At 44.0% G+C, this 22,606-nt stretch overlaps 1 protein-coding gene and 1 long non-coding RNA gene across 3 annotated transcripts in view; one reads left to right on the plus strand and one right to left on the minus strand.

Annotated features, from left to right (window-relative positions):
- The window catches only part of MYO1D (myosin ID), a 358,148-nt gene that overhangs the window by 304,089 nt on the left and 31,453 nt on the right, over positions 1-22,606 (plus strand). The gene's annotated exons all lie outside the window — the stretch shown is intronic.
- LOC139039013 (uncharacterized) lies at positions 6,737-22,586 on the minus strand. 2 transcript variants are annotated; one of them, XR_011492120.1, is made up of 5 exons: positions 22,206-22,586; positions 19,321-19,391; positions 13,124-13,201; positions 10,693-10,841; positions 6,737-8,560 (listed from the first exon to the last, which is right to left on the minus strand). It is a non-coding gene; the product is annotated as an uncharacterized lncRNA (long non-coding RNA). The 2 variants fall into 2 exon arrangements; XR_011492119.1 differs by having other exon boundaries at positions 13,078-13,201.

A 22,606-nucleotide genomic window follows, 5' to 3' on the forward strand; every position in this document is an offset into this window, starting at 1 on the left:
ATTTCCCTTAACGATGCAGAGCAAACATTCTGAAAATGTCTTCCTAGGTCACTGAGTATTCTTCTCTAGCACAACTTTGCATACCTGTATGGTATTTCATGCTGAAAATGAACTAAAATTTATTTCTGTATATTGTCTTACTTACTTACTTACTGTTGAGCATCTAGAATGTTTCCAGTTTTTAGTACTATAAGCAATGCTGTGATAATTGTCCTTAATTGTTGTTCAGTCACTCAGTCGTGGCCTACGCTTTGTGACCCCATGGACTGAAACACGCCAGGCTTCCCTTAAGGTTTCTCTTAGTGTCCTTAGAGGGATGTATTTATTTATATCCATGATTGCTTCCTTAGGAATTCCTAGAAGTGGAATTGTAGGGCCAACGTGTATACATTCTTCAAGGCTTTTTATACATTTTTCTAGATTAGCTCTCTAAAGCTTATGCCATTTTACACTCTTATCAGACAACTATCAACATGCCTCCTATGCCAAATTACTCACTCGGCACTGGATTTCATTTGCCAATTTGCCAGAAAAAAAAAAACAAAACTTTGTATATCCATTGTTCTCATCTTCCTTTTTCAAATGAGATTCAGCAGTTTCTCCCATGGGCCTCCTTGTCACCTGTATATGCGCTGGGTTTGTTCCAGGTCCTCACTTAGCATAGCACACTCCTGCGTAGCCAGGGGGATTGGACCCCAGTTTAAGAATCTCAAGTTGACACCCCTGTTTCTCGCACAGATCAAGAGCACTTCCACTGCAGAGAGACTGTCTTTTTCAATACATATTCCCAGGGCAGTACCTAGTACATCACAGGCATTGATATATATTTACAGAAGCAGAGGAACAGAAAGATGGGAGGGAAAGGGTAGATGGACAGATGAAAGGGAGGGAGGGAGGCAATGGATTGCAAAAGAGTACTGTTAAAGAATAAATACTGTTAAAGAATACTGTTAAAGAAGTAAAGATGATAAACAGAAACCGATCTCTTAAGAGGGTGGGCTTCCTGGTGGCTCTGGGGTAAAGAACCTGCCTGCCAATGCAGGAGATGCAGGTTCAATCCCTGGGCCAGGAAGATCCCCTGGAGATGGAAACAGCAGCCCAGTCCAGTATTCCTGCCTGGGAAATCCCGTGGACAGAGGAGCCTGGGGGGCTACAATCTGGGGTCACAAAGAGTCCGACAGGACTTCGCGACTAAACGACCACCACCACTCCCTTAAGAAGCTTGGCTATAAGGTGTGATGACAGAGAAGACAGTAGCTATAACGATACTGACATTATGGGTGGTTTAATTGGGGGGCATTTCATGGCTTGTGGAGAGAAAAGAATAGTGGACTTTTTTGGTCTTTTACTAAATGAGGAGACTTGTACAAGCCTCCTTTAGACTGAGGAAAAAGCAGATAGCTTCTAGGAGAGACTGAAAATATTTCTTCAGCTCACCCAGGAAATGTTTATTGAGTACCAACAATATGCCAGGCACTATACCAGAGTCAGCAAGACAGAGTTCCTGTGCCAGGTCTTTTATGCTGGTGGTAATAGGGGAGAGAGAGAGAAAGAGAGAAAGGATGATGGGCTATGATCCAAGGAAGGTGGAACCTCATGCTGATTGCTGCTTGCTCAGAAAGAGCAAAATATGTTAATGTTAGTCTAGGTCAAACATAATTATGGAGGTAAGACTGCTGGGGGGAAAAAACCACACGCATCCCTAAGCTTCTTGGATGCGTGGGTGGATGGATGGATGTGTGTGTGTGTGTGTGTGTGAGCGCGCACCACATGCATCCCTAAGCCTCGTGGATGCGGGTGTGTGTGTGTGTTTGACATGGAGAAGAGCACAGCTGGATGTGTCCCAGACATATTTGCCAAAAAGATTTCCCTCCTATGATTCAGATAAGGTGGTGCTTTCAGGATATAGAAGTGGAACAGAGGCAGAAAAAGACGTGGCTGAGTCTTCGTCTAGCCAGTTGGCCTAAGCTTTTCTGGTATTTAGTCAGTGACTCATTTCCCTTTTGTGTGGCTGTCTTAGCATATTCTGCCTGAAACTAGCTGTTACATCCAAATGGAAATAAAACACGTGATCTGGGCGTGCACTGCATCTTGATTTAATCCACTTCATAGTTGTATTCATGTTCATTCTCTTCGAGTCCCGTAGTTCAGTCCATTTCACAGACACCCCCCACTTCAACCCGCCCCCTCACCCAAAAGTCATTTCCTACCAGCTCTGTGTTTAGTTACGGTGAATAAAATATTTTCAGTGTCAGAAACTATAGAGGATCTCATTTGTAACTCTAGCTGAATTCTGTTTCGTAGGTATTATTAAGAAGAAATGGCTGTGAATTGGATGAAAAGATTCTTTTCAAATTACTTCACTTTTATTATTTCTGTTCCTTTTATTGTAGGCTATCAAATACTTTTGAGAATTAGGCAGAGTATATTCACAAGTACCTTTTTAAATTACTTAGAAAACAAATCTATAAAGACTAAAAACATTGGACTCTGTGTGATCTGCCCCTTTTTTTACCGATGCAGAATTATAGAGGCCTTACTAATCCTCTGTGATTAACTGGAAAATTTTGCTTTAATCTTTGCAACAGGTTAGGTCATGAGACAGTGAACACTGAAAAAACAAATCACAACCCTGTAGTATCAAAATTTTTATGTTGAATATTGCTTCAAAGGAATCATTGCTCCAAGCTTAGAAAATCATTTTGATTTTCATGATAATTGTAAAGAGATTTGATCTCACTTATGGTAAATATTAAGCTTGAAATTGTTTATGTTTACATGTTCCCTTTCATCAAATACTGAGTTGGGATTTTTTTTTTTTTAGTATTTTTATTTATTTGGCAACACTGGGTCTTAGTTGTGGCATGCAGGCTCTTTAGTTACAGCATGTGGCCTCTAGTTCCCTGACCAGGGATCAAACCCAGGCCCCCTGCACTAGGAGTCTTAGCCACTGGACCACCAGCGAAGTCCCTAGGCACTTTTTTTTTTATAGATTGATGCTTTTCTCAGGGTTTTTTTGCACTTTGCAGCTCAAGCTGGCCATACTCCTATAAAGTAGATAATGTAATTAGCAGCATCCTTCATTTTACAGACGAGGAAAGAGAGGTACTTGGGTTAGAGGCTTGTCACGGGTCATTCAGGTAACACATATCTGCACATATTACAGAATTTACCACCAAGGAGTGCTAAGTCTAAGGCATAGGCAGATGAGCATTTGTAAGAGTAAATCTCATTCCCTGGGGCAGAAAGAAATGATCCTCACAGCACTAAACACAGAGCTTCATGAAGCTGCAAGGTCAGTGTGGTATTCCTCCCCTGACCTTACTAATCTTTTCCAGAAGGTGGATCACTGCTCACTGCCTTTCTTTAAATGTTGGCATTTCTGTTTGGAACAGTTATGCATTTTTGTTGAGAGTATATGTCCATGTGTGTGTATGATTTGAGTCTCACCCAAAACACAGCTTCCCCATAGAGAACAACTGTCTGGACACCAAGGGGAAGGGGGTAGGTGGGAAGGATTGGGAGATTGGAATTGGCATATATACACTGACACTATATATAAAATTGATAACTAATGAGCCCTACCGGATAGCACAGGGAACTCTACCCAGTGTCCTGTGATGACCTAAATGGAAAGGAAATCTAAAAAAGAAGGGATGCATATATATGCAGAGCTGATTCACTTCACTGTACAGTAGAAACTAACAACACTGTAAAGCAACTATACTCCAAAAAAGTTTTTAAATAAATAAAATTATAAATGATCACCAGATTAAAGAAAGGGGGAAAAAAACACAGCTTCCCACTGGCACTGGGGAACAGGTTTCTTCCGTACAGGACAAATGGTCACAGAGTCAGGGATCTGCTGAGAGGCTCTTGTTGAGCTCAAGCAGATCCTAACCTAGGTCCTTCTCATCTCCCTCTTCTCCTACCCGTACCTGGATATTCTAGAGGACAGACTCTCAGCCACAACCAAATGTCCTCAGTTTAACGCTCGGTAGACGCTCCAAAGATGATTGCTCTTTGTTCATGGGCAGAACAGGCTGAGACAGCTGTCCAAATACAGACTGCTTTTAGTAAATTCTCCATTGCTGGTGGTACCCAAGCTGAGAGCAGATAATGAGCTGGGCTGTCCTAAAAGGGGTTGGTTAGTTGAAACAGAGTCATGAAAGGCTTTTTGTAATCCAGGCACCTATGATTCTCAGGCAGCAGAAGTCACCTTTATGCCTGCGGGCACAGCATGTGTGATGTGGTAACAGCTATGCAGTATGGAAGAGCATGGCATTTATTTAATTTACCTAATTGCTCTGAGCTGCACATTCCTGAGCTGTAAAATTGGAATAAAAATATCTGCCTCATGGGATTTTCATGCAGATAAATTTAAATCATGAAACAGAATGCAAAATGCCTGGTACAGTGTCTCTCATTTGCTAAGAGATGGTTATGTTTAAAATTCCCTGTATACCAGGTGCCATGGCATATTCAAAAAAAGACTTGATTTAACATGACATTGTAAAGCAACTGTACTCCAATAAAAATTAATTAAAAAACAAAAAACCTGAAAAATAAATCTTAAATATGGCAAGTCTTAACGTATGTTTACATACCTGTAGAATGCTAAATTAAAATTTTGATGAAATTTTTCTATTTTTCAGCCAGTTATTTGGTATTTAGTACCAAATTATATCCTGTTTATAAATAAAATATTTTTAATCTCCAAAAAAGACTTGATTGCTACTCCAGATAAGAGTGCACTCTCTCTCTTTGTGTCTTGGTCAGCCCTCAGTATTGGCATTCAGCAATAGCCTAGACAGTACAAAGCAAACAGCACTTTGCACTTGTGTCTCGCCTTGAACTTGCATCCGGGCATTACTCATCTATCCATAAACCATCCATCTATCCTTTAGGTTTTATAAAAGATGAACTCTCAGAGAATTGAGGAGTTGTTTCTCAGGGTCTCAAAAGGCAGAAAAACTCATTTGCTTCTCTATTTGGAAGCACAAAGATCTGGGAAAGCAGTGGGTTCCCTTAAAACCCGATCCCTGACAGTTATCCCCTCCAAAAATCTTTTTTCTGCTTCTGTAGGAAAGATGTTGGAAAGGAGCCAGCATGTAGGCATTTAAAAGACAACTGGTACAGAAGAGAAATGTGTGCTAAAAATACACCAAACCCAACAAGGATCCGTCTGAAAGCAGAATAGAGACTCTGCATGCTCTGCTCTGGATTTGTTTGGACCGTGATGGCTCTGTGTTATTTGGGGGAATGACAGTAATTATGGAGCTGGGGTGCTCCTCAGCAGAGACCGAGCTCTGAGTGGAGGGATGGTTTCCATGGCAATAGCATCAGCATCTGAATGACTTCCTGTCACAACAAGTTGGTGATTTAATGAGTTCATTACTGAATTCCAAAGGAAAACTAGAGAGTGGATGAGCTACTGTTCAGCCCTCCAAGTGCCTAAATCTATAGCTGGGAGAGCCATTTCTGTCGGCACAGCATCAGAATGGATAAATGCTCCGTGCCCTTATATAGGCAGCCTGCGGGCTTCCAAGGTAGGGGAACCCGGACCTGAATCGGCAGCCACGTGGCCTGTGAAGGCCTCAGTGCCTGTTATTCTCGGAGTATGAAAGCATCGTGTGAGTCTTCATGCTAAGCTTGCCCTGTTCAAGCCTGATGAAATTAATGATCACAGGAATCTAGCCCAGGGTTTCAGATGTATACCCTCAAGTATCCCAAGTCCTTCGGGTGGTGGGGGGGAAACCAAGAAAAGAGAAACAGACCTTAAATCCTAATTGTATACAAATAGAAGCAAAGGAGGAAAGTATGTCAGCCTACTTGTATTCTATAATACAATATAGTATAGAGAGACAGACACTTAGTTTGGAACAAAAAAATCATCTGCATAACCTTTAGAAAGCAGGCCTGTCATTCCTGTGGTCAATTGCGTATGATAGTTGAGCAGAGAGGTTATGTATTACAGTAAAAATATATCATAACCATTCATACCTTGCTGTCTTTGCTGGTGGAAATCCACCACCTTGCTGGTAAAGCAGTAAGGACTTAGTCAGATTGATTAACTAGGAGCAGAAGTGGGACAGAGGAAGGGTGTGGTGGTGATTCTCCAGGAGCACCAGGTCAAGAGGAGGTGTCGTGGTTTTCCTGTCCTCTCACATCTATTTCCCCATTCTGCTCAGTAAACATTTGATCCCTCAGAGGGTTCACAGCCTAATAATAGGGGCAGAATCCGTTCAGGGAGCAGCACAATAGAGGAGATGCTGCCGTTTGTGGACCACTGGCCAGGCGCTGCCACTGAGCCACATGCTTCGATGAGTTTTTCTCCTTGAGCTTCTCGTAACCCCAGATGGGGCGGGTATTGCTCCCATTTTGCAAATGAGGAAGCTGAGACCTGGAGGGGCTGTGTCCCTCACCAGAGGTACCCAAGGCTGGTCAACAGCAGAGTCAGGATTTCAGCTCAGTCCTCGCGGAATCCTCAGCCTGTGTTCTTACCCACTCGTCCTAAAGAGAGGAGTGGATGGGGGGCTACCGTGTGCGGCAGGAAGAGGTCTGAGAGGATGGGGTGCTTGCGGGGACCTTGGAACATGGACAGATGGCTCCTCCCTCCCTCCCGTACATGAAGCAGTGACTGCATTGGTGCTGTAAGGCAGGTGGCCCAGGTCTGTGCTCAGTTACAAGGAAGAGGAAATTTAGAGAAGGAAAAACCACGGACAACTAAAAATACTCATTTTATCTTCCATCACATATTTTACTGAATTGACTGATAAGATAGGAAATTCAACTAATTTATATTTATATGCATGCCAAGTAGCTTCAGTCATGTTTGACTCTTTGCAACCCTATGGGCTGTAGCCCACCAGGCTCCTCTGTCCATGGGATTCTCCAGGCAAGAGTACTGGAGTGATGGGTTGCCATTTCCTCCTCCAAGGGATCTTCCCGACCCAAGGATCGAACCTGTGTCTCTTATGTCTCCTGCATTGGCAGGCAAGTTCTTTACCACTAGTGCCACCATATATATTTAATATATGTATTTAATGTCTAGTATAGTATTCTAATATATATGAAATATGGAAGGAAGAGGGTGTGTGTGTACACACTTATGTACACATGTGTGTGCATATGCCAGTGCTGAGTCTCTTCTGTTTTAATAAACAGAAGGAATACCTGGACTTGCCTGGTGGTCCAGTGGTTAAGACTCCACGCTCCCAGTGCAGGGGACCTGGGTTCCACCTCTAGTCAGGGAACTAAGATCCCTTATCCTGTGTGACATGGCTGAAAAAAAGAGAAGGAAAGGCCTCCGGACAGGCCACCCATGCAGTGTGTAGTTGAGTCTGCTTTGTCTGTAGTCGAATGTGCTGGCTTTCACACACGACATCTGGCATCTTTTCCCAGGATCCCTGAGAGCTTGTGACCTTTCATTGTTTTTCTGACTAACCGACAAAATACACCAAGGCCAAGAGACAGTGGCTAGCGTTTGTTTGGAGTACAACCCGAAGATGTGACCAGTGATGAAAATTTTTACCAACTCAGCCCTCCTTGGGTTTGGAGTTTCCTTTAAAATATATCATCATTTCATTAAGCCATGTATGTACAATTTAGACAGTGTTCTTTAAAAAATAAAAGCCAGAGTCATATAAAACTCAGTAAGCTGAGGGGAGGGGACATAGGTATACCTGTGGCTGATTCATGCTGATGTATGGCAGAAACCACCACAATATTGTAAAGCAATTGTCCTTCAATGAAAAATAAATTTAAAAAAAAAATAAAGATACTACAAACCTTAAAAAAAAAAAATTAAGCAAGCCCGTTTTGCTGTAATAAACACAGGATTATGTAATCAAGATTTAGCCTGGTTGCCCATAACAACTACAGAGTCCCCGCAGGGCATTTCTTCATCGGGGGGTACGGGGGAGGGATGGTACCTCTCACCTCGACTGTGATGCAAAGGGCATCCCGGAGTTGTGCAGAGTGGCAGCCCTCATATTCCAGATAATTCTCACCAGACATTCAAATCTGCGCATCATGTCTTCTAATCACTGGAGTGGAGCTAAGGGTCCCCGAATCCAGCATCTCCTCACTCCCCACATCATCCTCCCCAGTGTGGGTGCCTCTGGGTTAGGGCGCTCACTACCTCTGAGGGTTAGAGGTGGTTTCACACAGGCCTCCTTGGACTCTTCACCAGCTGTGCTTATGTTACGGGGAATATTTAGAAAGGAGTCATTCCTTCTCGTCCCCAGACTGACTGTGGGCTTTTTTTGAGCATTACCTCCTACGGGGTTTGCAAATGTATTTTTCCCTATGCTGCATGGTGTGAATATCACGCTGGCTTTGCTCTTCAGCTGTCCCTTCCATTAAGTACACGTGTCTGAACATGCACTTCAGTAAAGTGCTAATAAACCGACAGGGTCACAAGACAGGCTTGCATCCATCCCTCCATCACTCCATGGAAAGCAGGCGGCGGGCAGGTCTGGATGTGTCCATGTGGAATATAAGGCACAAGGGCAGTCGTGCCAAGCTCCCCATCACCAGAGAAACAGACTTCTTCTGCCTGGAAAACAAGAGAAAAATCTTTCGTCTCTCCTGGGAGCGATTTTGCTCTTCTGCTGGTGCAGCAGTAATTCTCTTTAGGCCCAGCGGCCATTTAGCATGTTCACTTCTGAACTTTTTGTCACTCTGCTTGGCACTGAGCGTGGAGAGATGAGTAAGACACAGCAGACAGATGCCATGGAGCATAGCGAGCGTCACGAGAGACTGTGTACCCAGAGCGGTGAGGACCACAGCTGACCGGGCAGGAAGGGCAGGCGGTCTTAGAGCCCGTAGGGGATGCTTCCTGGGAGACAGAGGGCTCAGGAAACATGGGAGGGGAGCGAGAGAGGAGCTAGCTGGGTGAAGGCAGAGGGGAGAGAGGGTATTCTAGAAAAAGCAGGGTGTGCTGGGCCTGTTTCAGGGGACTCTTAGGAGATAGCATAGATGCAGGGTGGCAACTGCCCTGAAGAGGGGTTAAGGGGGTGTAAAGAGGCGGGAGGTAGGCAAGGACCAAGCCCCACAGTGATCCGAATGCCAGGTAGATAATAACAGTGGTCATAGGCAGGGTATCTACCGTGTGCCAGGAACTGTGCTGAGGTCTTCCATGCACGTTCCCTTATCCATCTACACCTTCTCATGGAGCTGAGACTGGACCAAAGACTGTGAGTCTGTGGACTGTCCTATCTACTGATCTATCATCTATCTAAGAGCTTTACTGGTAGAATTCACATGTCATATACTTCACTCATTTAAAGCATGTAATTCAATGGTTTTTAGTATATTCAGAGTTGTGTGACCATTACCACAATCCACTTTAGAACATTTTTCTCACCCCATGTAGAAATATCAGAACTTCCCTGGTGGTCCAGTGGTTAAGAATCTGCCTGCCAGTGCAGGGGATACGGGATCAATCCCTGGTCCGGGAAGATCCCACATGCCGCCAGGCAACTAAGCCTGTGTGCCACAGCTACCGGAGCCCGAGTTTCGGAGCCTGTGCTCCACGGCAAGAGAAGCCACTGCAAGGAAACACCCACAACTGCAACTGGAGAATAGCCAAAAATAAATAACTAAATAATTTTTAAAACAATAGAAATCCCACACCCATCCCCCACTCCCTCTAGACCCCTACCCCAACCAACCATTAATCCATTTTCTATCACTATAGATTTGTCTACTCTAGACATTTCATATAATGGAATCATCCAATACGTGGTCCTTTGTGACTGGCTTCTTTCACTTGGTGTAGTATTTTCGAGGGTCATCTATGTTATAGCAATGTATCATATTCCTTATTCCTTTTTATTGCCAAACAATATTCCATTATATGGATAGACTGCATTTTATGTATCCATTTGTCAGTGGAAGGACATTTGAGTTGTTTCCACTTTGGGGATATTGTGAATAATGAGTAATCCACCAACAGTGCATAAGCGTTCCAGGTTCTCCGTCCCTTGCCAGGACTTGTTATTATCTGTCTCTTTTATTGTCACCATCCTAGTTAGTATGAAGTGGTGTTTCACTGTGTTTTTGTTTGTATTTCCCAAGTGACTAATGATGTAGAGCATCCTTTCATGTGTTTTTTGGTCAGTTTTTTATCTTCCTTAAAGAAATGTCTATTGCCCATTTAACAATTGTTATTTGTCTTTTTATTATCGAGTCCTGAGAGCTCTTTGTATATTCCAGATAGAAGTTTCCTATCATTTATATTATTTTCTCTGTGAGTTGTCTTTTCACTTTCTTGATGGTATCCTTTGAAGCACAGAAGTTTTTAATCTTGAAGTCCAGTTGACCTATTTTCCCTTTGTTTCTTGTGCTTTTGCTTTAGAGACTATATTTTTAACCAATACATCATTTGAACTTGATCCTGGAAGCTATGGGTAGTCACTGAAAAACTTCAAATTGTAAAATAATTTAGGATTTTTTTTTTAAATCAAACTAATGCATGAGTAGGCTGATAATGGCTCCCAAAGATATGTCCATATCTTAATAGTACTCGGAATCAGTGAATGTTACTTATTTGGAATACAGGGTCTTTGCAGATATAATTAAGTTAAGGATCTTGAAATTGGGAGATTGTCCTAGATTATCCAGGTAGGTCCTAAGTGCTACCACAGTGTGCTTATAAGAGAAAGGCAGAGGCAGATTTGAACTCACAGAGACGGTGATGTGAAGACAGAGACAGAGACTGGCATGATGCAGAAATGCTGGCAGCTCCCAGAAGCTAGAAGAGGTGAAGAACCCTTGACTCTGTGAAGGAACATGGCCTTAGAAACATCTTGATTCCGTACTTCTGGCCGCCAGAACTAGGAGAGAGCAAATTTCTGTTTTAAGCCACCAAGACTGTGGTAATTTGTTACAACCACCACAAGAGCCTGATACAGTCTGGTTTTTTAAAAATCAAATACTGGGGAATTCCCCAGGAGTCCAGTGGTTAAGACTTGGGCTTTCACTGCTGTGGACCTGGGTTCAATCCCTGGTCAGGGAATTAAGATCCTATAAACTGCACCATATGCTCCACTCCCCCCACCCCAAAAAAAAAAAAAATTAAAAAAAAAAAAAAACAGTGGAAGGGCTTAAAATGAAAAGATATATAAACAACAGGCTCATGCTGTTTAATTTAATTTTTTAAAATTTATCAAGTTTAGACATTTTCTATTAACCTTTGATTCTAAGAGATGATGGTTTATTTAGCTGTCTTTGGTCACTCCCTCCCAATTATTATTTGGTTTTTTTTTTTTTTCATTATCTTTAGTTACTTACTATTTTTTACAACTCAAAATACTGCATTGTCAAATCTAAGATGTGCCATTATTATCTGTTCCACTAAGGAAAACAACACTGCCAATTATACTTATAAGGTATTCTCAAGAGTAAGGAGCATCCCAGTTTCAAATATATTAGAACTTTCCTGGTGGTTCAGTGGTTAAGAATCTGTTTGCCCACTCAGGGGCCATGGGTTTGATCCCCAGTCCAGGAAGATTCCACATGCTGAGGGGCTGCTGAGCCCACACCCCACAACTACTAAAGGGTGCACACCCTAGAACACCACAAGAGAAGCCCACAATGAGAAGCCCACACACCTCAACTAGAGAGCAGCCCCCACAAACCGCAACTAGAGAAAGCCTGCAAGTAGCAGCGAAGACAAGTGATTACAGCAGAAGTAATGTGCTGCAAGTAGCAGCGCAGCCCAGAAATGATTGATTAGAATTATATAAAAATTTATTAATGGTTGAAAGATGTGAGCTTTTAGAATCTGTGAAATACAAAAATATACAAGAATCTCTTTTTCATGCTCCATCAATTTCAGACATCTCTCTTAGCACCACTATGTGGAAAGAAGATGTGTGTCTTGCTTGAACTTCTGGCACCTAGAACTTTACTTTTACATTGTTAATATTAATATTTATATTGTTTCACACTTTGGTGATTGACTCTAAAGCTGAAAACCAATAACTGCTCTTTATATTACTCTAACTTTATAAACATGGTTTCCTTCAGAGCCAAGCAGTGTACTTACTAGGATACAGTTCCCTTCTCTGTGGATTCATTTCTTTCTCTAGGATCCCTTTGCTACTTAATGATCAACCCTTGGTTCAGACTGTTCATCTCTTATCCCCTGATCTAGAAGAGTAAATCTTCACATCTTAGAAAAAGAATCAAGATTTCAACTTGGAAAGTTTTGAATAACATAAAGTTAAATGATTGTGACATGAATCACATAACACCAAATTAAATACCTGAAAATCTAAAATTCTTTAGATATGGTCAATAACGCTGTCTTAGTGCACTGGGAGGAAACAAGTCTGATGAAGTGACGCTCTTAAGCATTTCTCCATTCCTTGGGTAAATCAAGAAAGACAGAACAGAGGAACGTCTTTCATGAAACCACACATTTCTGGGTCAAAGGTGACCTTTCAACTCCAAAAATAGAATTCTTCCCAACCTCCACTTCCGGCTGACAAGAAGTGTGACCCCTTCAATTTCTAACTGTGAAAGGATGCAATTCATCAGACTTTTTTTTTTTTCAAACCACCAAAATGAAATCCTGGGTAATGAAGCTTAAAAAAGAAGTCAGTAACAATTGTTGGAATACTGCCAGTGTTTAAGGCTGTCAAGATCCCTGGAGGAGTGCATGGCGACCCGCTCCAGTGTTCTTGCCTGGAGAATCCCCATGGACAGAAGCACCTGTCGGGCCACGGTCCATGGGGTCACAAAGAGTTGGACATGACTGAGCGACTAAGTGCGCAGAACAAAGGTTGTCAAGTGGAAAATTCTACAGATCAGACCCAGGTCTGATCCCAAGAAATAATTCAAACTTTAAAATGAAATATATACTGTATAATAATATTTTCTTATTCATACTATCTTTTTTCCCAACTCAAAGCTAATTCTTAGAAACTAATAAATTGGCATTGCTTTAGAATTATCCATTTGAAAACCTGAGAAATTAAGCCAGGACATAAGATTCATCACTCACTTAACCCTAACCGCCATATTTATGGTTCATTTTAATATCTAAACCAATAAGCATTCACTCACTTTATCCAGCTGTCATTATAAAAGTCAATTTGGAGTTTTAAATGACCTGATACAGTAGGATCTTCTTTTGTTGTGCTCATCAAGCTTTGACTTGTGATTTCATCTGGTTTCCTTCTTTCCAGACCTAGAAAATAACAGAATCAGAGTCTGTGGCTAGGAACCTTGTTACTCTTCTCTGCTCCCTTCTCTCTTACCAGCCTCTGTCTCTCCTGTCTTTAAGGACACACACTCTTCGCAGGAACCGGGTGATTCATAAGAAATTGGCCATTCTCCCTCTTGTTGCTACAGACTTGTTTCTGCAGGGAACACACTTTCGATTCTCAAAGATTTTATCTAAATGTTACTGGGTTTCCTGTAGATATTATATTAGTACAATATTGTTTCTCTCTCTTCGAAAAAGTTGAACTGTTTCAAAAGTATGTTTTTCAGTTATTTACTTGATTGCTTCATTATTTAATACATGCCTTGCAACAAATGCTCCCTACTAGGTCATTAAGTGAAAATTTAATCAGCAATTATACTTAAATGAGCCAGAGATGCTGTGTTTTCAGTTCTGCGCTTTAAGGTGACGTTTTCCTGTAAACTAAGAGTTTCGTCTCATTTTCCCAAAGCATACCATTCTCTGCTAACTCTGCTTATGCTTCCAGTACTGTTCTAACTCCAGATTTAATTAAGACAGAAAATAACCTTTAATAGAAATAACATACATGTCTGACTAGGTGGGAAACTCCCTTTATATATAATATTCTCAGGCCAACACTCAAGTGGCCACTGGATACAGCTGTACAGACTTATCCAAATGATTTTCATTTTTCTGGAGAACAAAACATTTGTGTGTTAACTTTCCATTCTCTGTCCATAGCTGGACACACAGATTGGCAAGGATACCACCTGTTGTTCCCCGCTGACTGAAACACAGCAGCTGGGGGCCTGTGAGTTAACCATATTTTGCTCACTTAGTTCTTGGGGCCCTTCTGCTGGTTCAGCCACAGCAAAACATATGCCCATATCGACAGGGGGTTAAGAGGAGAGAGTGGAGGGATTTATTCAGTGATGGAAACACACATCCCAGAGATGAGTTAATCTTAGCCCTAGCATTTGTCATGGGAGCAGAAACTGCCCCCACACACACCCTCTTCAGCTGTTTTTTCACTTCACCCTTTGCAACAGATTATTATAGAACTCATTCACAAGCTTCTAGATACCATCCCAGTTCAGGATTTAAACTTTCCATATAAAGTACTCTTCCCTGGAGGAATAGAATCTTCATGGTCTTCATCTACCTCCTATTTGGACATGAATTTGAGCAAACTCTGGGAGGTAGTGGAGGACAGAGGAGCCCGGCGTGCTGCAGTCCACGGGGTCATGAAGAGTCAGACATGACTTAGTGATTGGACAACAATCACTGCCACCCTCCTATTACATGCTCAGGGATGTCCCTCTCTAAAAAATTACTGGGTTTTCCCCTAATTATGAAACTAATTATTGCATGTACATGGGTAAGTTTTCAAAAAAAATAATAATAATAGAAAAGTCTGAAGAAGAACATTAAAATCACCAGTGATTTTGCCATGCAGAAATAACTACTGTTGCTATTTTAGTATCTATGAAGTTGTGATGGAAAGCAACTTTCATAATTTGGTTTTCTCATTTAATATACGATGAGCCATTTTCCAGTAACTTCAGTCATTTTAAGACTGTTTTTGTTGGCATCTGGGGAGTTTTCAAGATTTTTTATTGTACTTTGTGATGAGTATCCCACAAAAGAAACATGTTGGCATTTCAGATTATTTCTTTAGGATTATCTTGGCATATGGAAGCGGTGATGAAGAAAGAATATATTCTAGCAAAGGGAGAAGCAAGTGAAAGCTAGGAACAGTGAGCAGGGCTACAGAGGATCTGGAAGTAGTTGAGTAGGGCTGGAACCCAGGAAGCTCGGGAGCGAGTGAGGAGCCCGGAACAGGAGAGGTAAGCAGATCAGAGAGCCACCGGAAACAGTGTGAACTTGTCCCTGAGGGCAGTGAGGACTCAAGGAGAGCTTCAAGCCAGAGACCATATTTGTAACTTACATGTTTATATCTCTGTAGGATCATTCATCTGGAGGGGAGGCAGGGAGACCAGAAAGGAAGCTGTTACAGTGATTTGGGTGAGATGCTATGAAAGTGTGGGCAGTGAAGTGGAAATAAGGGTGAAAGGACAGAGGCAGATTTGAAAGAAATTAAAAGGTAAAACCTACAGGACATGGTGATGGATGGCTGTGGCATGAGAGAGCGAGTATGGAGTCTGGGAGCATCTGTAGGCTTCTCAGGTGGGTGGGTATACAATAAACCAACTGCCTCCCATCCAAGGGGAGATGCCAGGTAGGAAGCTGAATCTAAGGCTTGGGGTTCAAATGGGCTAGAGGTGTAGATTTGGGAGCCATCAGCATATAGAAATGAAGCCATATGGATGGAGAAGAGAAGAGAGGTGGGAAAAAGAAGAAGGTTAAAGAATAGGAAGATGAGGGACTTCCTGGTGGTCCAGTAGCTAAGACTCCCCACTCCCAATGCTAGGAGCCTGGGTTCAATCACTGGTCAGGGAGTTAGATCCCACATGCTGCAACTAAAGATTCCACATGCCCCAACTAAGACCCAGCACAACCAAATAAATATTAGGGCAAAAAAGGAACAGAGAGACGAGAACATGCTATACCACAGAGGCCGTGTGAGAGAGTGTTCGGAAGCCACCACGTCAGGCACTTCAGGGATGCTGAGGGACAGGAACAGAGGTAGAAAACCAGCTACTGACTGAATGCATTGACCTGGCCTGGAAAACCCAAGGAAGCAAGGCACCATCATGAAGGCTTGTTTCTTAAAGAGGATCTCTCATTCATTTAGTGAAAGTTACTCAGTCGTGTCTGACTCTGTGTGACCCCATGCACTGTAGTCCATGGAATTCTCCAGGCCAGAATGCTGGAGGAGGTAGCCTTTCCTTTCCCCAGGGGAATCTTCCCAACCCAGGGATCAAACCCATGTCTCCTGAATTGCAGGTGGATTCTTTACCAGCTGAGCCACAAGGGAAGTCCAGGAATACTAGAGTGGGTAACGTATCCCTTCTCCAGGGGATCTGCCCAACCGAGGAATTCAACCATGGTCTCCCGCATTGCAGGCAGGTTCTTTACCAGCTGAGCCACAAGGGAAGCCCAGGAATACTGGAGTGGGTAGCCTGTCCCTTCTCCAGCAGATCTTCCCGACCCAGGAATTGAACCAGGGTCTCCTGCATTGCAGGCAGATTCTTTACCAACTGAGCTATCATTTAGTGCCACCATGCAAAAATATCCTTAATGTAGATAAAGGTACAAAATTATTTTACCCCCAACAATGGGAGCAGAGGGTCTCAGCTCTGCCGTGGCAGAATGGACACACCAGCTTCTTATATACTCTAAAGTGCGCATAGAATTTTTAGTGAGACCATCTACCCCATGGGGCTTCCCTCATGCTCAGTCAGTAAAGAATCTGCCTGCAGTGCAGGAGACCCAGTTTCGATTCCTGGATCCGGAAGATCCCCTGGAGAAGGAAATGGCAAACCACTCCAGTATTCTTGCCTGGAAAATCCCATGGACAGAGGAGCCTGGCAGGCTACAGTTTACGGGGTCGCAGGAGTCGGACACAATTTAGCGACTAAACCACCAACCAGTACTCTACCCCATACTGTTTCTCTTGGACTCTGAATATTCCCCCTTCTATGCTTCTTAGATTAATCCAAATTCCCTAGTATGGGTGCCTCTTTTAAAGCCATAGGTCACCACCACACTGTTCCATCTGCTACAAACACTGTTAATTTTTGAATTTGTCATTGAGTAGGCCCTATTATTAGCAGATATAAACTTGGGCTGGGATTTTTTGGCAGTCCAGTGGTTAAGACTCTGTGCTTCCACTGCAGGGGGCATGGGTTTGATCCCTGGTTGGGGAACTAAGATCCCACATGCTGCACAGTCCAACCAAAAAATTAGTTAATTAAAATAAATTTTAAAAATAATAAACTTGTGTAGAAGTTCTGGAGAAGACAGATCTTGTCTGGTTAAAAGAAAAAAAGATGGAGATCAGAAAGGGGTTCCAAGAAAGATTCACGTTTTTATCATTCCTTGTCTCTGATACTGGTTTCCAAGAACTGCCTTCTCCGGGGTGAAGCCAGAAGTTGTCCATGGAACTGTCAGCAACCATGATAGAGCCAGGCATGGTGCAGGGCAGGGCTTTGAGAGTCTTCTTACCCTATAGGAGCACAAGGGATTAGATACAATGCCACAGCAGATTGGTTCTTTGGTGATGACACTTTGCAGCCACATAATGATGTGGCCATTAAGAGCAAGTGTAAGCTTTCCATCTAGTGACCTCAGAGATAGTACAAGGTTGTGATTCCTGATGCTGCAGTTGAAACATGAATTTTTCCAGTTCAGTAAGCAAACAGCATGGAAAATAATAACTGGTACTTAATATTCTAGTTGAAATGTTGTCCCAGGCATTCTTGTCCACCTTTCAGCATTATTTCCTGTGTATATTTTGAATGTACTTCCCCATGCTGGTCAGGTGTTAGAATGATCTAGCCAGACCCTCACTGAATGCTTCTCCTGTATTCATCATGGTGCATGCACATGGCCTTTTTGTTTGATTAATACAGAAGGTTGTTAATGATGAGCCAGGTTGAGAAAACTGGGGATTGATATCTCCAAATGGTGAGCTGATCTCGTGTGTTTCAGGAGAAGCAATGACCCTTGTAGAATCTTTTTCCAATATTCTTACTTGCCTTTCATCAAGGTTTATTTAGTATGTCTGGGTAAGCTTGCTCTATAGATCAGAACTTTTTCAGATGAAGCAGCCGTTTTAAACCCAAAATCGAATATCCTGAAAGGAACTCAGTTTTAGGACCCTGGGGGCTTAAGCACTTGAAGCAAGACCCTTTTTCTTCCCCATAATCAGACTCTCGCTCTCCTCCCCAGAGTCTGTGTGTGTTGGCCTCATTCTGTCTTACCACAGGCTTCTTCCACACAGGGGCCATCGTGGCCATGGGCAGTGGCAGGCTTGAATTATGCCAGCATAGCAACCTAAAAGGAAGAGAAAATCTTCCCTACTTCAAAATCTATGGAAACCAAGGAACTCCTCTGATTGGTCCACTCTGAATCACATGACCTCTACCCAGGCTCCAGCCCTGAGACTGGAGTGTGTGGTCCTGGCATGGGCAACTCTGCCTGTGGCTGGAGTTGGGGTGAATCAGTTCTCTAGAAGTAGGCAGACAAAAATCAATGTTGGCTGTACTTAATATCAAGATGTTCTTTTCTCTTGAGTAATGTGTCTCATTATTGTCCCAGAGTATCCTGATGAGTCATAATGAAATTATTATATTCTTGGAATTAAGCTAACAGTCTGTATTTTTTCTACCCCTCAGAGTGTAAGTTTTTATATTTCCTTATGCTGTATATTATATGTTGAGGCACAATCACTGTAGCTTTAAGAGTGCTTTCATATACATCATCTCGTTTAATTTTGTTTAAACAATCCAAGCCATTTGTAATTATGTTAAACCTACTTTGCAGATGGACACAGACTTAAAACCCAAGATCACAGAGGCAGTAGAACTAAGAGCTTGATGAGCACAGATCTTCTGGCCTCTGCTAGTACCTCTTGGGTTCAGTGCCTTAAGACATCTGTCACCTGTGTTTTTGTTTGGTTTGGCTCTTTTTTTTTTAATTTATTTACTTGGCTGTGCTGGGTCTTAGTTGCAGCATGCAAACTCTTAACTGCAGCATGTGGGATCTAGTTCTCTGACCAGGGATCGAACCTGGGCCCCCTGCACTGGGAGCGCAGAGTCTTAGCCACTGGAAGTGAAAGTGAAAACAGAGGCGTTAGTCGCTCAGTCATGCTGGGTTCTTTACGACCCTGGACCACACCCCGCCAGGCTCCTCTATGCATGGAATTCTCCAGGCAAGAATACTGGAGTGGGTTGTCATTTCCACCTCCAGGGGAGCTTCCCAACCCAAGGATTGAACCCAGCTTTCCCACACTGCAGGCCAATTCTCTACTGTCTGATCTACCAGGGAAGCCCCTTGAGCCACTGGACCACCAGGGAAGTCCCTGGTTTGGCTCTTCTTATTTGTATTTGTTTCTCCCCAGAGAACAGAAACTGTGCTATCTACAGTTGGCCCTTGAACAACACGGGGCTGGGGTACAACCCTCCACACAGTCAAAAATCCAGGTGGGCGCAACTTACAGTCAGCCTTCTTCCATGTACTTTGTTCCTCGATTCACCCAGTCTCAGATGGTGTAGTCCTGCTGTATTTTCTATGGAAAATAATCCATGTATAAGTGGACCTGCACAGTTCAAACCCGTGTTGTTCAAGGGTCTGCTGTTCTTTTCCTGCAAACCCGCACGCAACCCCCTCTAATGCTGTGGACACTGGACATGCTTAGTACGTGGCACTGGGTCGAGGGTTTAACACATTATCATTCAAGTGTTGGTACAGCCGGGAGCCCAGGGCTGTGGGGCCAGTCACAGTGAGGGGACTGGTCCCCACGCCTGTTGAGCCGTGGGAAATCAGCACAGGGCTTCCTCCGCAGCCTGGAGCAGCCTGTCACAGGAGAGCCTCTGCATCGCTGCCCAGACCAGGAGACAGTAACCTTCTCTCACCTCCCATCCCCCTTCGTCTTCCCTAGGAGGGACCACAGAAACGCCTTAACCTCCTAAGCCAGAAGCTGTTCTTTAAGCTGAATTGCAGCCACCCACCCCACGCCAAATGCCACAGCAGCTGAAAGATCCCACCCACCCAAAGGAGCTCACCCACCGCCCAGGCTGGCCACATCCACACAGCACACCCAGTGGTCGATGCCCCGTAGTCCTCTTTTTTAAAACTAAATCACCCACTCAGCTCAGTGCTCTGTGATGACCTAGAGGAGTGGGGTGGAGGGGTGGGGGTGGGAGAGAGGCTCAAGAGGGAGATGATGTATGTGTACACATGGCTGGTTCCCTTTGTCATGCAGTAGAAACTGATACATTATGAAGCAATTATACTCCAGTAAAATAAAATGTTAAATAAATAAATCACTTCACCTAGGAGGATAATACATCCCTAGGGAAGAGTTTGGGGACAGAACAGAAAAAGGGTCAGGCCTTCCTTTTCCCCTGTTCTTCCTGATGAAGCACCTTCTCAGAGCTCCAGACAGGACCTTCCTTTTCCTTGTTCTGGGGGGACCTGTTCCTCTCCCTTCTGTCCAGGATACTTGCACCTCAAAGGGAAGCCTCTCCTCACTGCCTTTGGCTTCCCCTCCTGTCTCCATCGTGCATCTGTGATGCCTTACCAGCCCTCCCTGACTAAGCTGGGGGAGATGGTCTCACACTTTTTTTCAGCTGACAGTTGCCTGTTCCAGTTTGCAGTGAATTAACTCTAGAGACAGTGTAACACCGCAAAGCTAGATACAAGCAGTTGCTCATTCAAATCCAGGAGAGAGGTGTGTGTGTTCATTCAGAATTCTGATACAGGCTCCATGTAGTGACTATAATACTGTGAAATGCTTGTTGTTCTCTCTTACTGGCCCCACCCTACAATGCTTGTTGGAAGAGTCAGAAATCTCATCAAATGGAATATTACCTAGACTGTAGCTTAGCTTCTCCTTGCTGCTGTAATAAATAACCACAGACTTGGCGACTTAAACAGCAGAAATGTGTTTTCCCAAGTGCTGCAGGCCAGCAGTCCAAAATAAGTATCACTGATATGATTCTGACCCAAAGTCAGAGGGTCGGCAGGATTGTGCTCCTCCCAGAGACTCCAAGGAAGAATCCGCTCCTTGCCTCCTCCAGCTTCTGGGGCTGCCAGCATCCCTTGGTTTGTGACTGCATCATTCCAGTCTCCGGGGTTTCCCAGGTGGTGCTAGCGGTAAAGAACCCACCTGCTAATGCAGGAGATGCAAGAGACGCAGGTTCAGTCTTTGGGTTGGGAAGATCCCCTGGAGGAGGAAATGGCAACCCACTCCAGTATTCTTGCCAGGACAACCCCATGGACAAAAAGGAGCCTGACAGACTATAGTCCATAGGGTCACAAAGAGTCTGACATGACTGAGCATCTGAGCACATTCGTCTCTGCCTCCCTGATCACATCGCCTTCTCTCCTGTCCTGTCAAATCTCCCCCTGCCTCCCTCTTAAAAGAACCCTTGTGGGACTTCCCCTGCAGTCCAATGGTTAAGACTTTGCCTTCCAATTCAGGGGGTGAGGGTTCAATTCCTGGTTAGGAAGCTAAGATCCCACATGCCTTGTGGCCAAAAATATAGAACAGAAGCAATATTATAACAAATTCAGTAAAGACTTTAAAAATGGTCCACATCAAATATATATATATATATCTTTAAAAAGAGCACTTGTGATTGCATTTAAAATCCACCTGGTTAATTCAGGATACTCTCCCCATCTCAGGAGCCTTATGTAATCACAGCTGTAGTGTCCTTGTTTTGCAACATAATGTAACATTCCCAGGTCCCAGGGATCTGGGTGTGGATATCTTTTGCGGAGCCATCCTTCGGCCTACCCTCCTGCCCATCCCCATAATTCCCACGCACACACCCAGGCTCTGCAGGGTTCACCACCCTGCCTTTTGACTTCCTCCTGAAGCTGAGAAGACCAGCTTCCCAGACCACCCTTATGCCTTCTGTCTTCTTACTTTCTGCCCCCTGCAGTAGCCACAGGGCCCTGGGTGTCTTGCAGCCAGCCCTCCAGAGGGCAGAAGACATTAAACATTTCCTCCCATCAGGCCACCCCCTCCCCCTAAACCACTAGCTGGTGGGGCAGGACAGGCACACGCCTTAAACTGGGGAAGAGCCCCCCCCCCCCCACCAGGCCAGATTTGTTGCCACGAGAACCAAGCTGTTTTGTTTTTGCTTAGATTCATCTCGTGCAGGAAACCGTCTTGCCTCTGCCTGTCTGCCGGTGCATCTCTAGAATGTCAGGTCAGTGAGGGTAAGAAGTAGATCCTTGGCTCCTGGTCCACAGTGCCTGGCAGAATCTCAACAGACTAGACACCCAGGTCCCACCCATCTTGCCCACACCCCTCCAAGAGTCCCGCGGGCCCTCCCTGCGGTGGCGGGCCTCCACCGGCCAGTTATCTCACCAGCATGCAGGGCGGATCTGGTGACACCAGACACAGCTGCAGATGCCACTAGTGTCATTCTGATGCCCTGCGTTTGCACGGAAGTCTTCTTCCTATGGCCTTTTTGCAGGCAAAAAGTTGAATCCCATGCCAAATCCTGTGTTGCGGTTCTAAGAGTCGTGCGCTGTTGTCACAAACACCGTGTATACTGCTGCGTAAAAGTCATCATTTGATGGTGAGGGCTGGGGAAGGATACCCATTGTGGAAGGATGAAAAACAGTCCTATGAAAAGTCGTCGTAGAGAAACTGTGCGGCGCTGTTGATAATCGCTGCCCCTGGTGTCAGTTCCTATCTGCTGGGAGCAGAAGGGTGGGGGCAGGGAGGAGAAGGGACCTTCGTGGGGACTGTATATAAGAGAACAC

This window comes from Odocoileus virginianus, chromosome 17, assembly GCF_023699985.2.
Source record: "Odocoileus virginianus isolate 20LAN1187 ecotype Illinois chromosome 17, Ovbor_1.2, whole genome shotgun sequence".
NCBI lineage: Eukaryota > Metazoa > Chordata > Mammalia > Artiodactyla > Cervidae > Odocoileus > Odocoileus virginianus.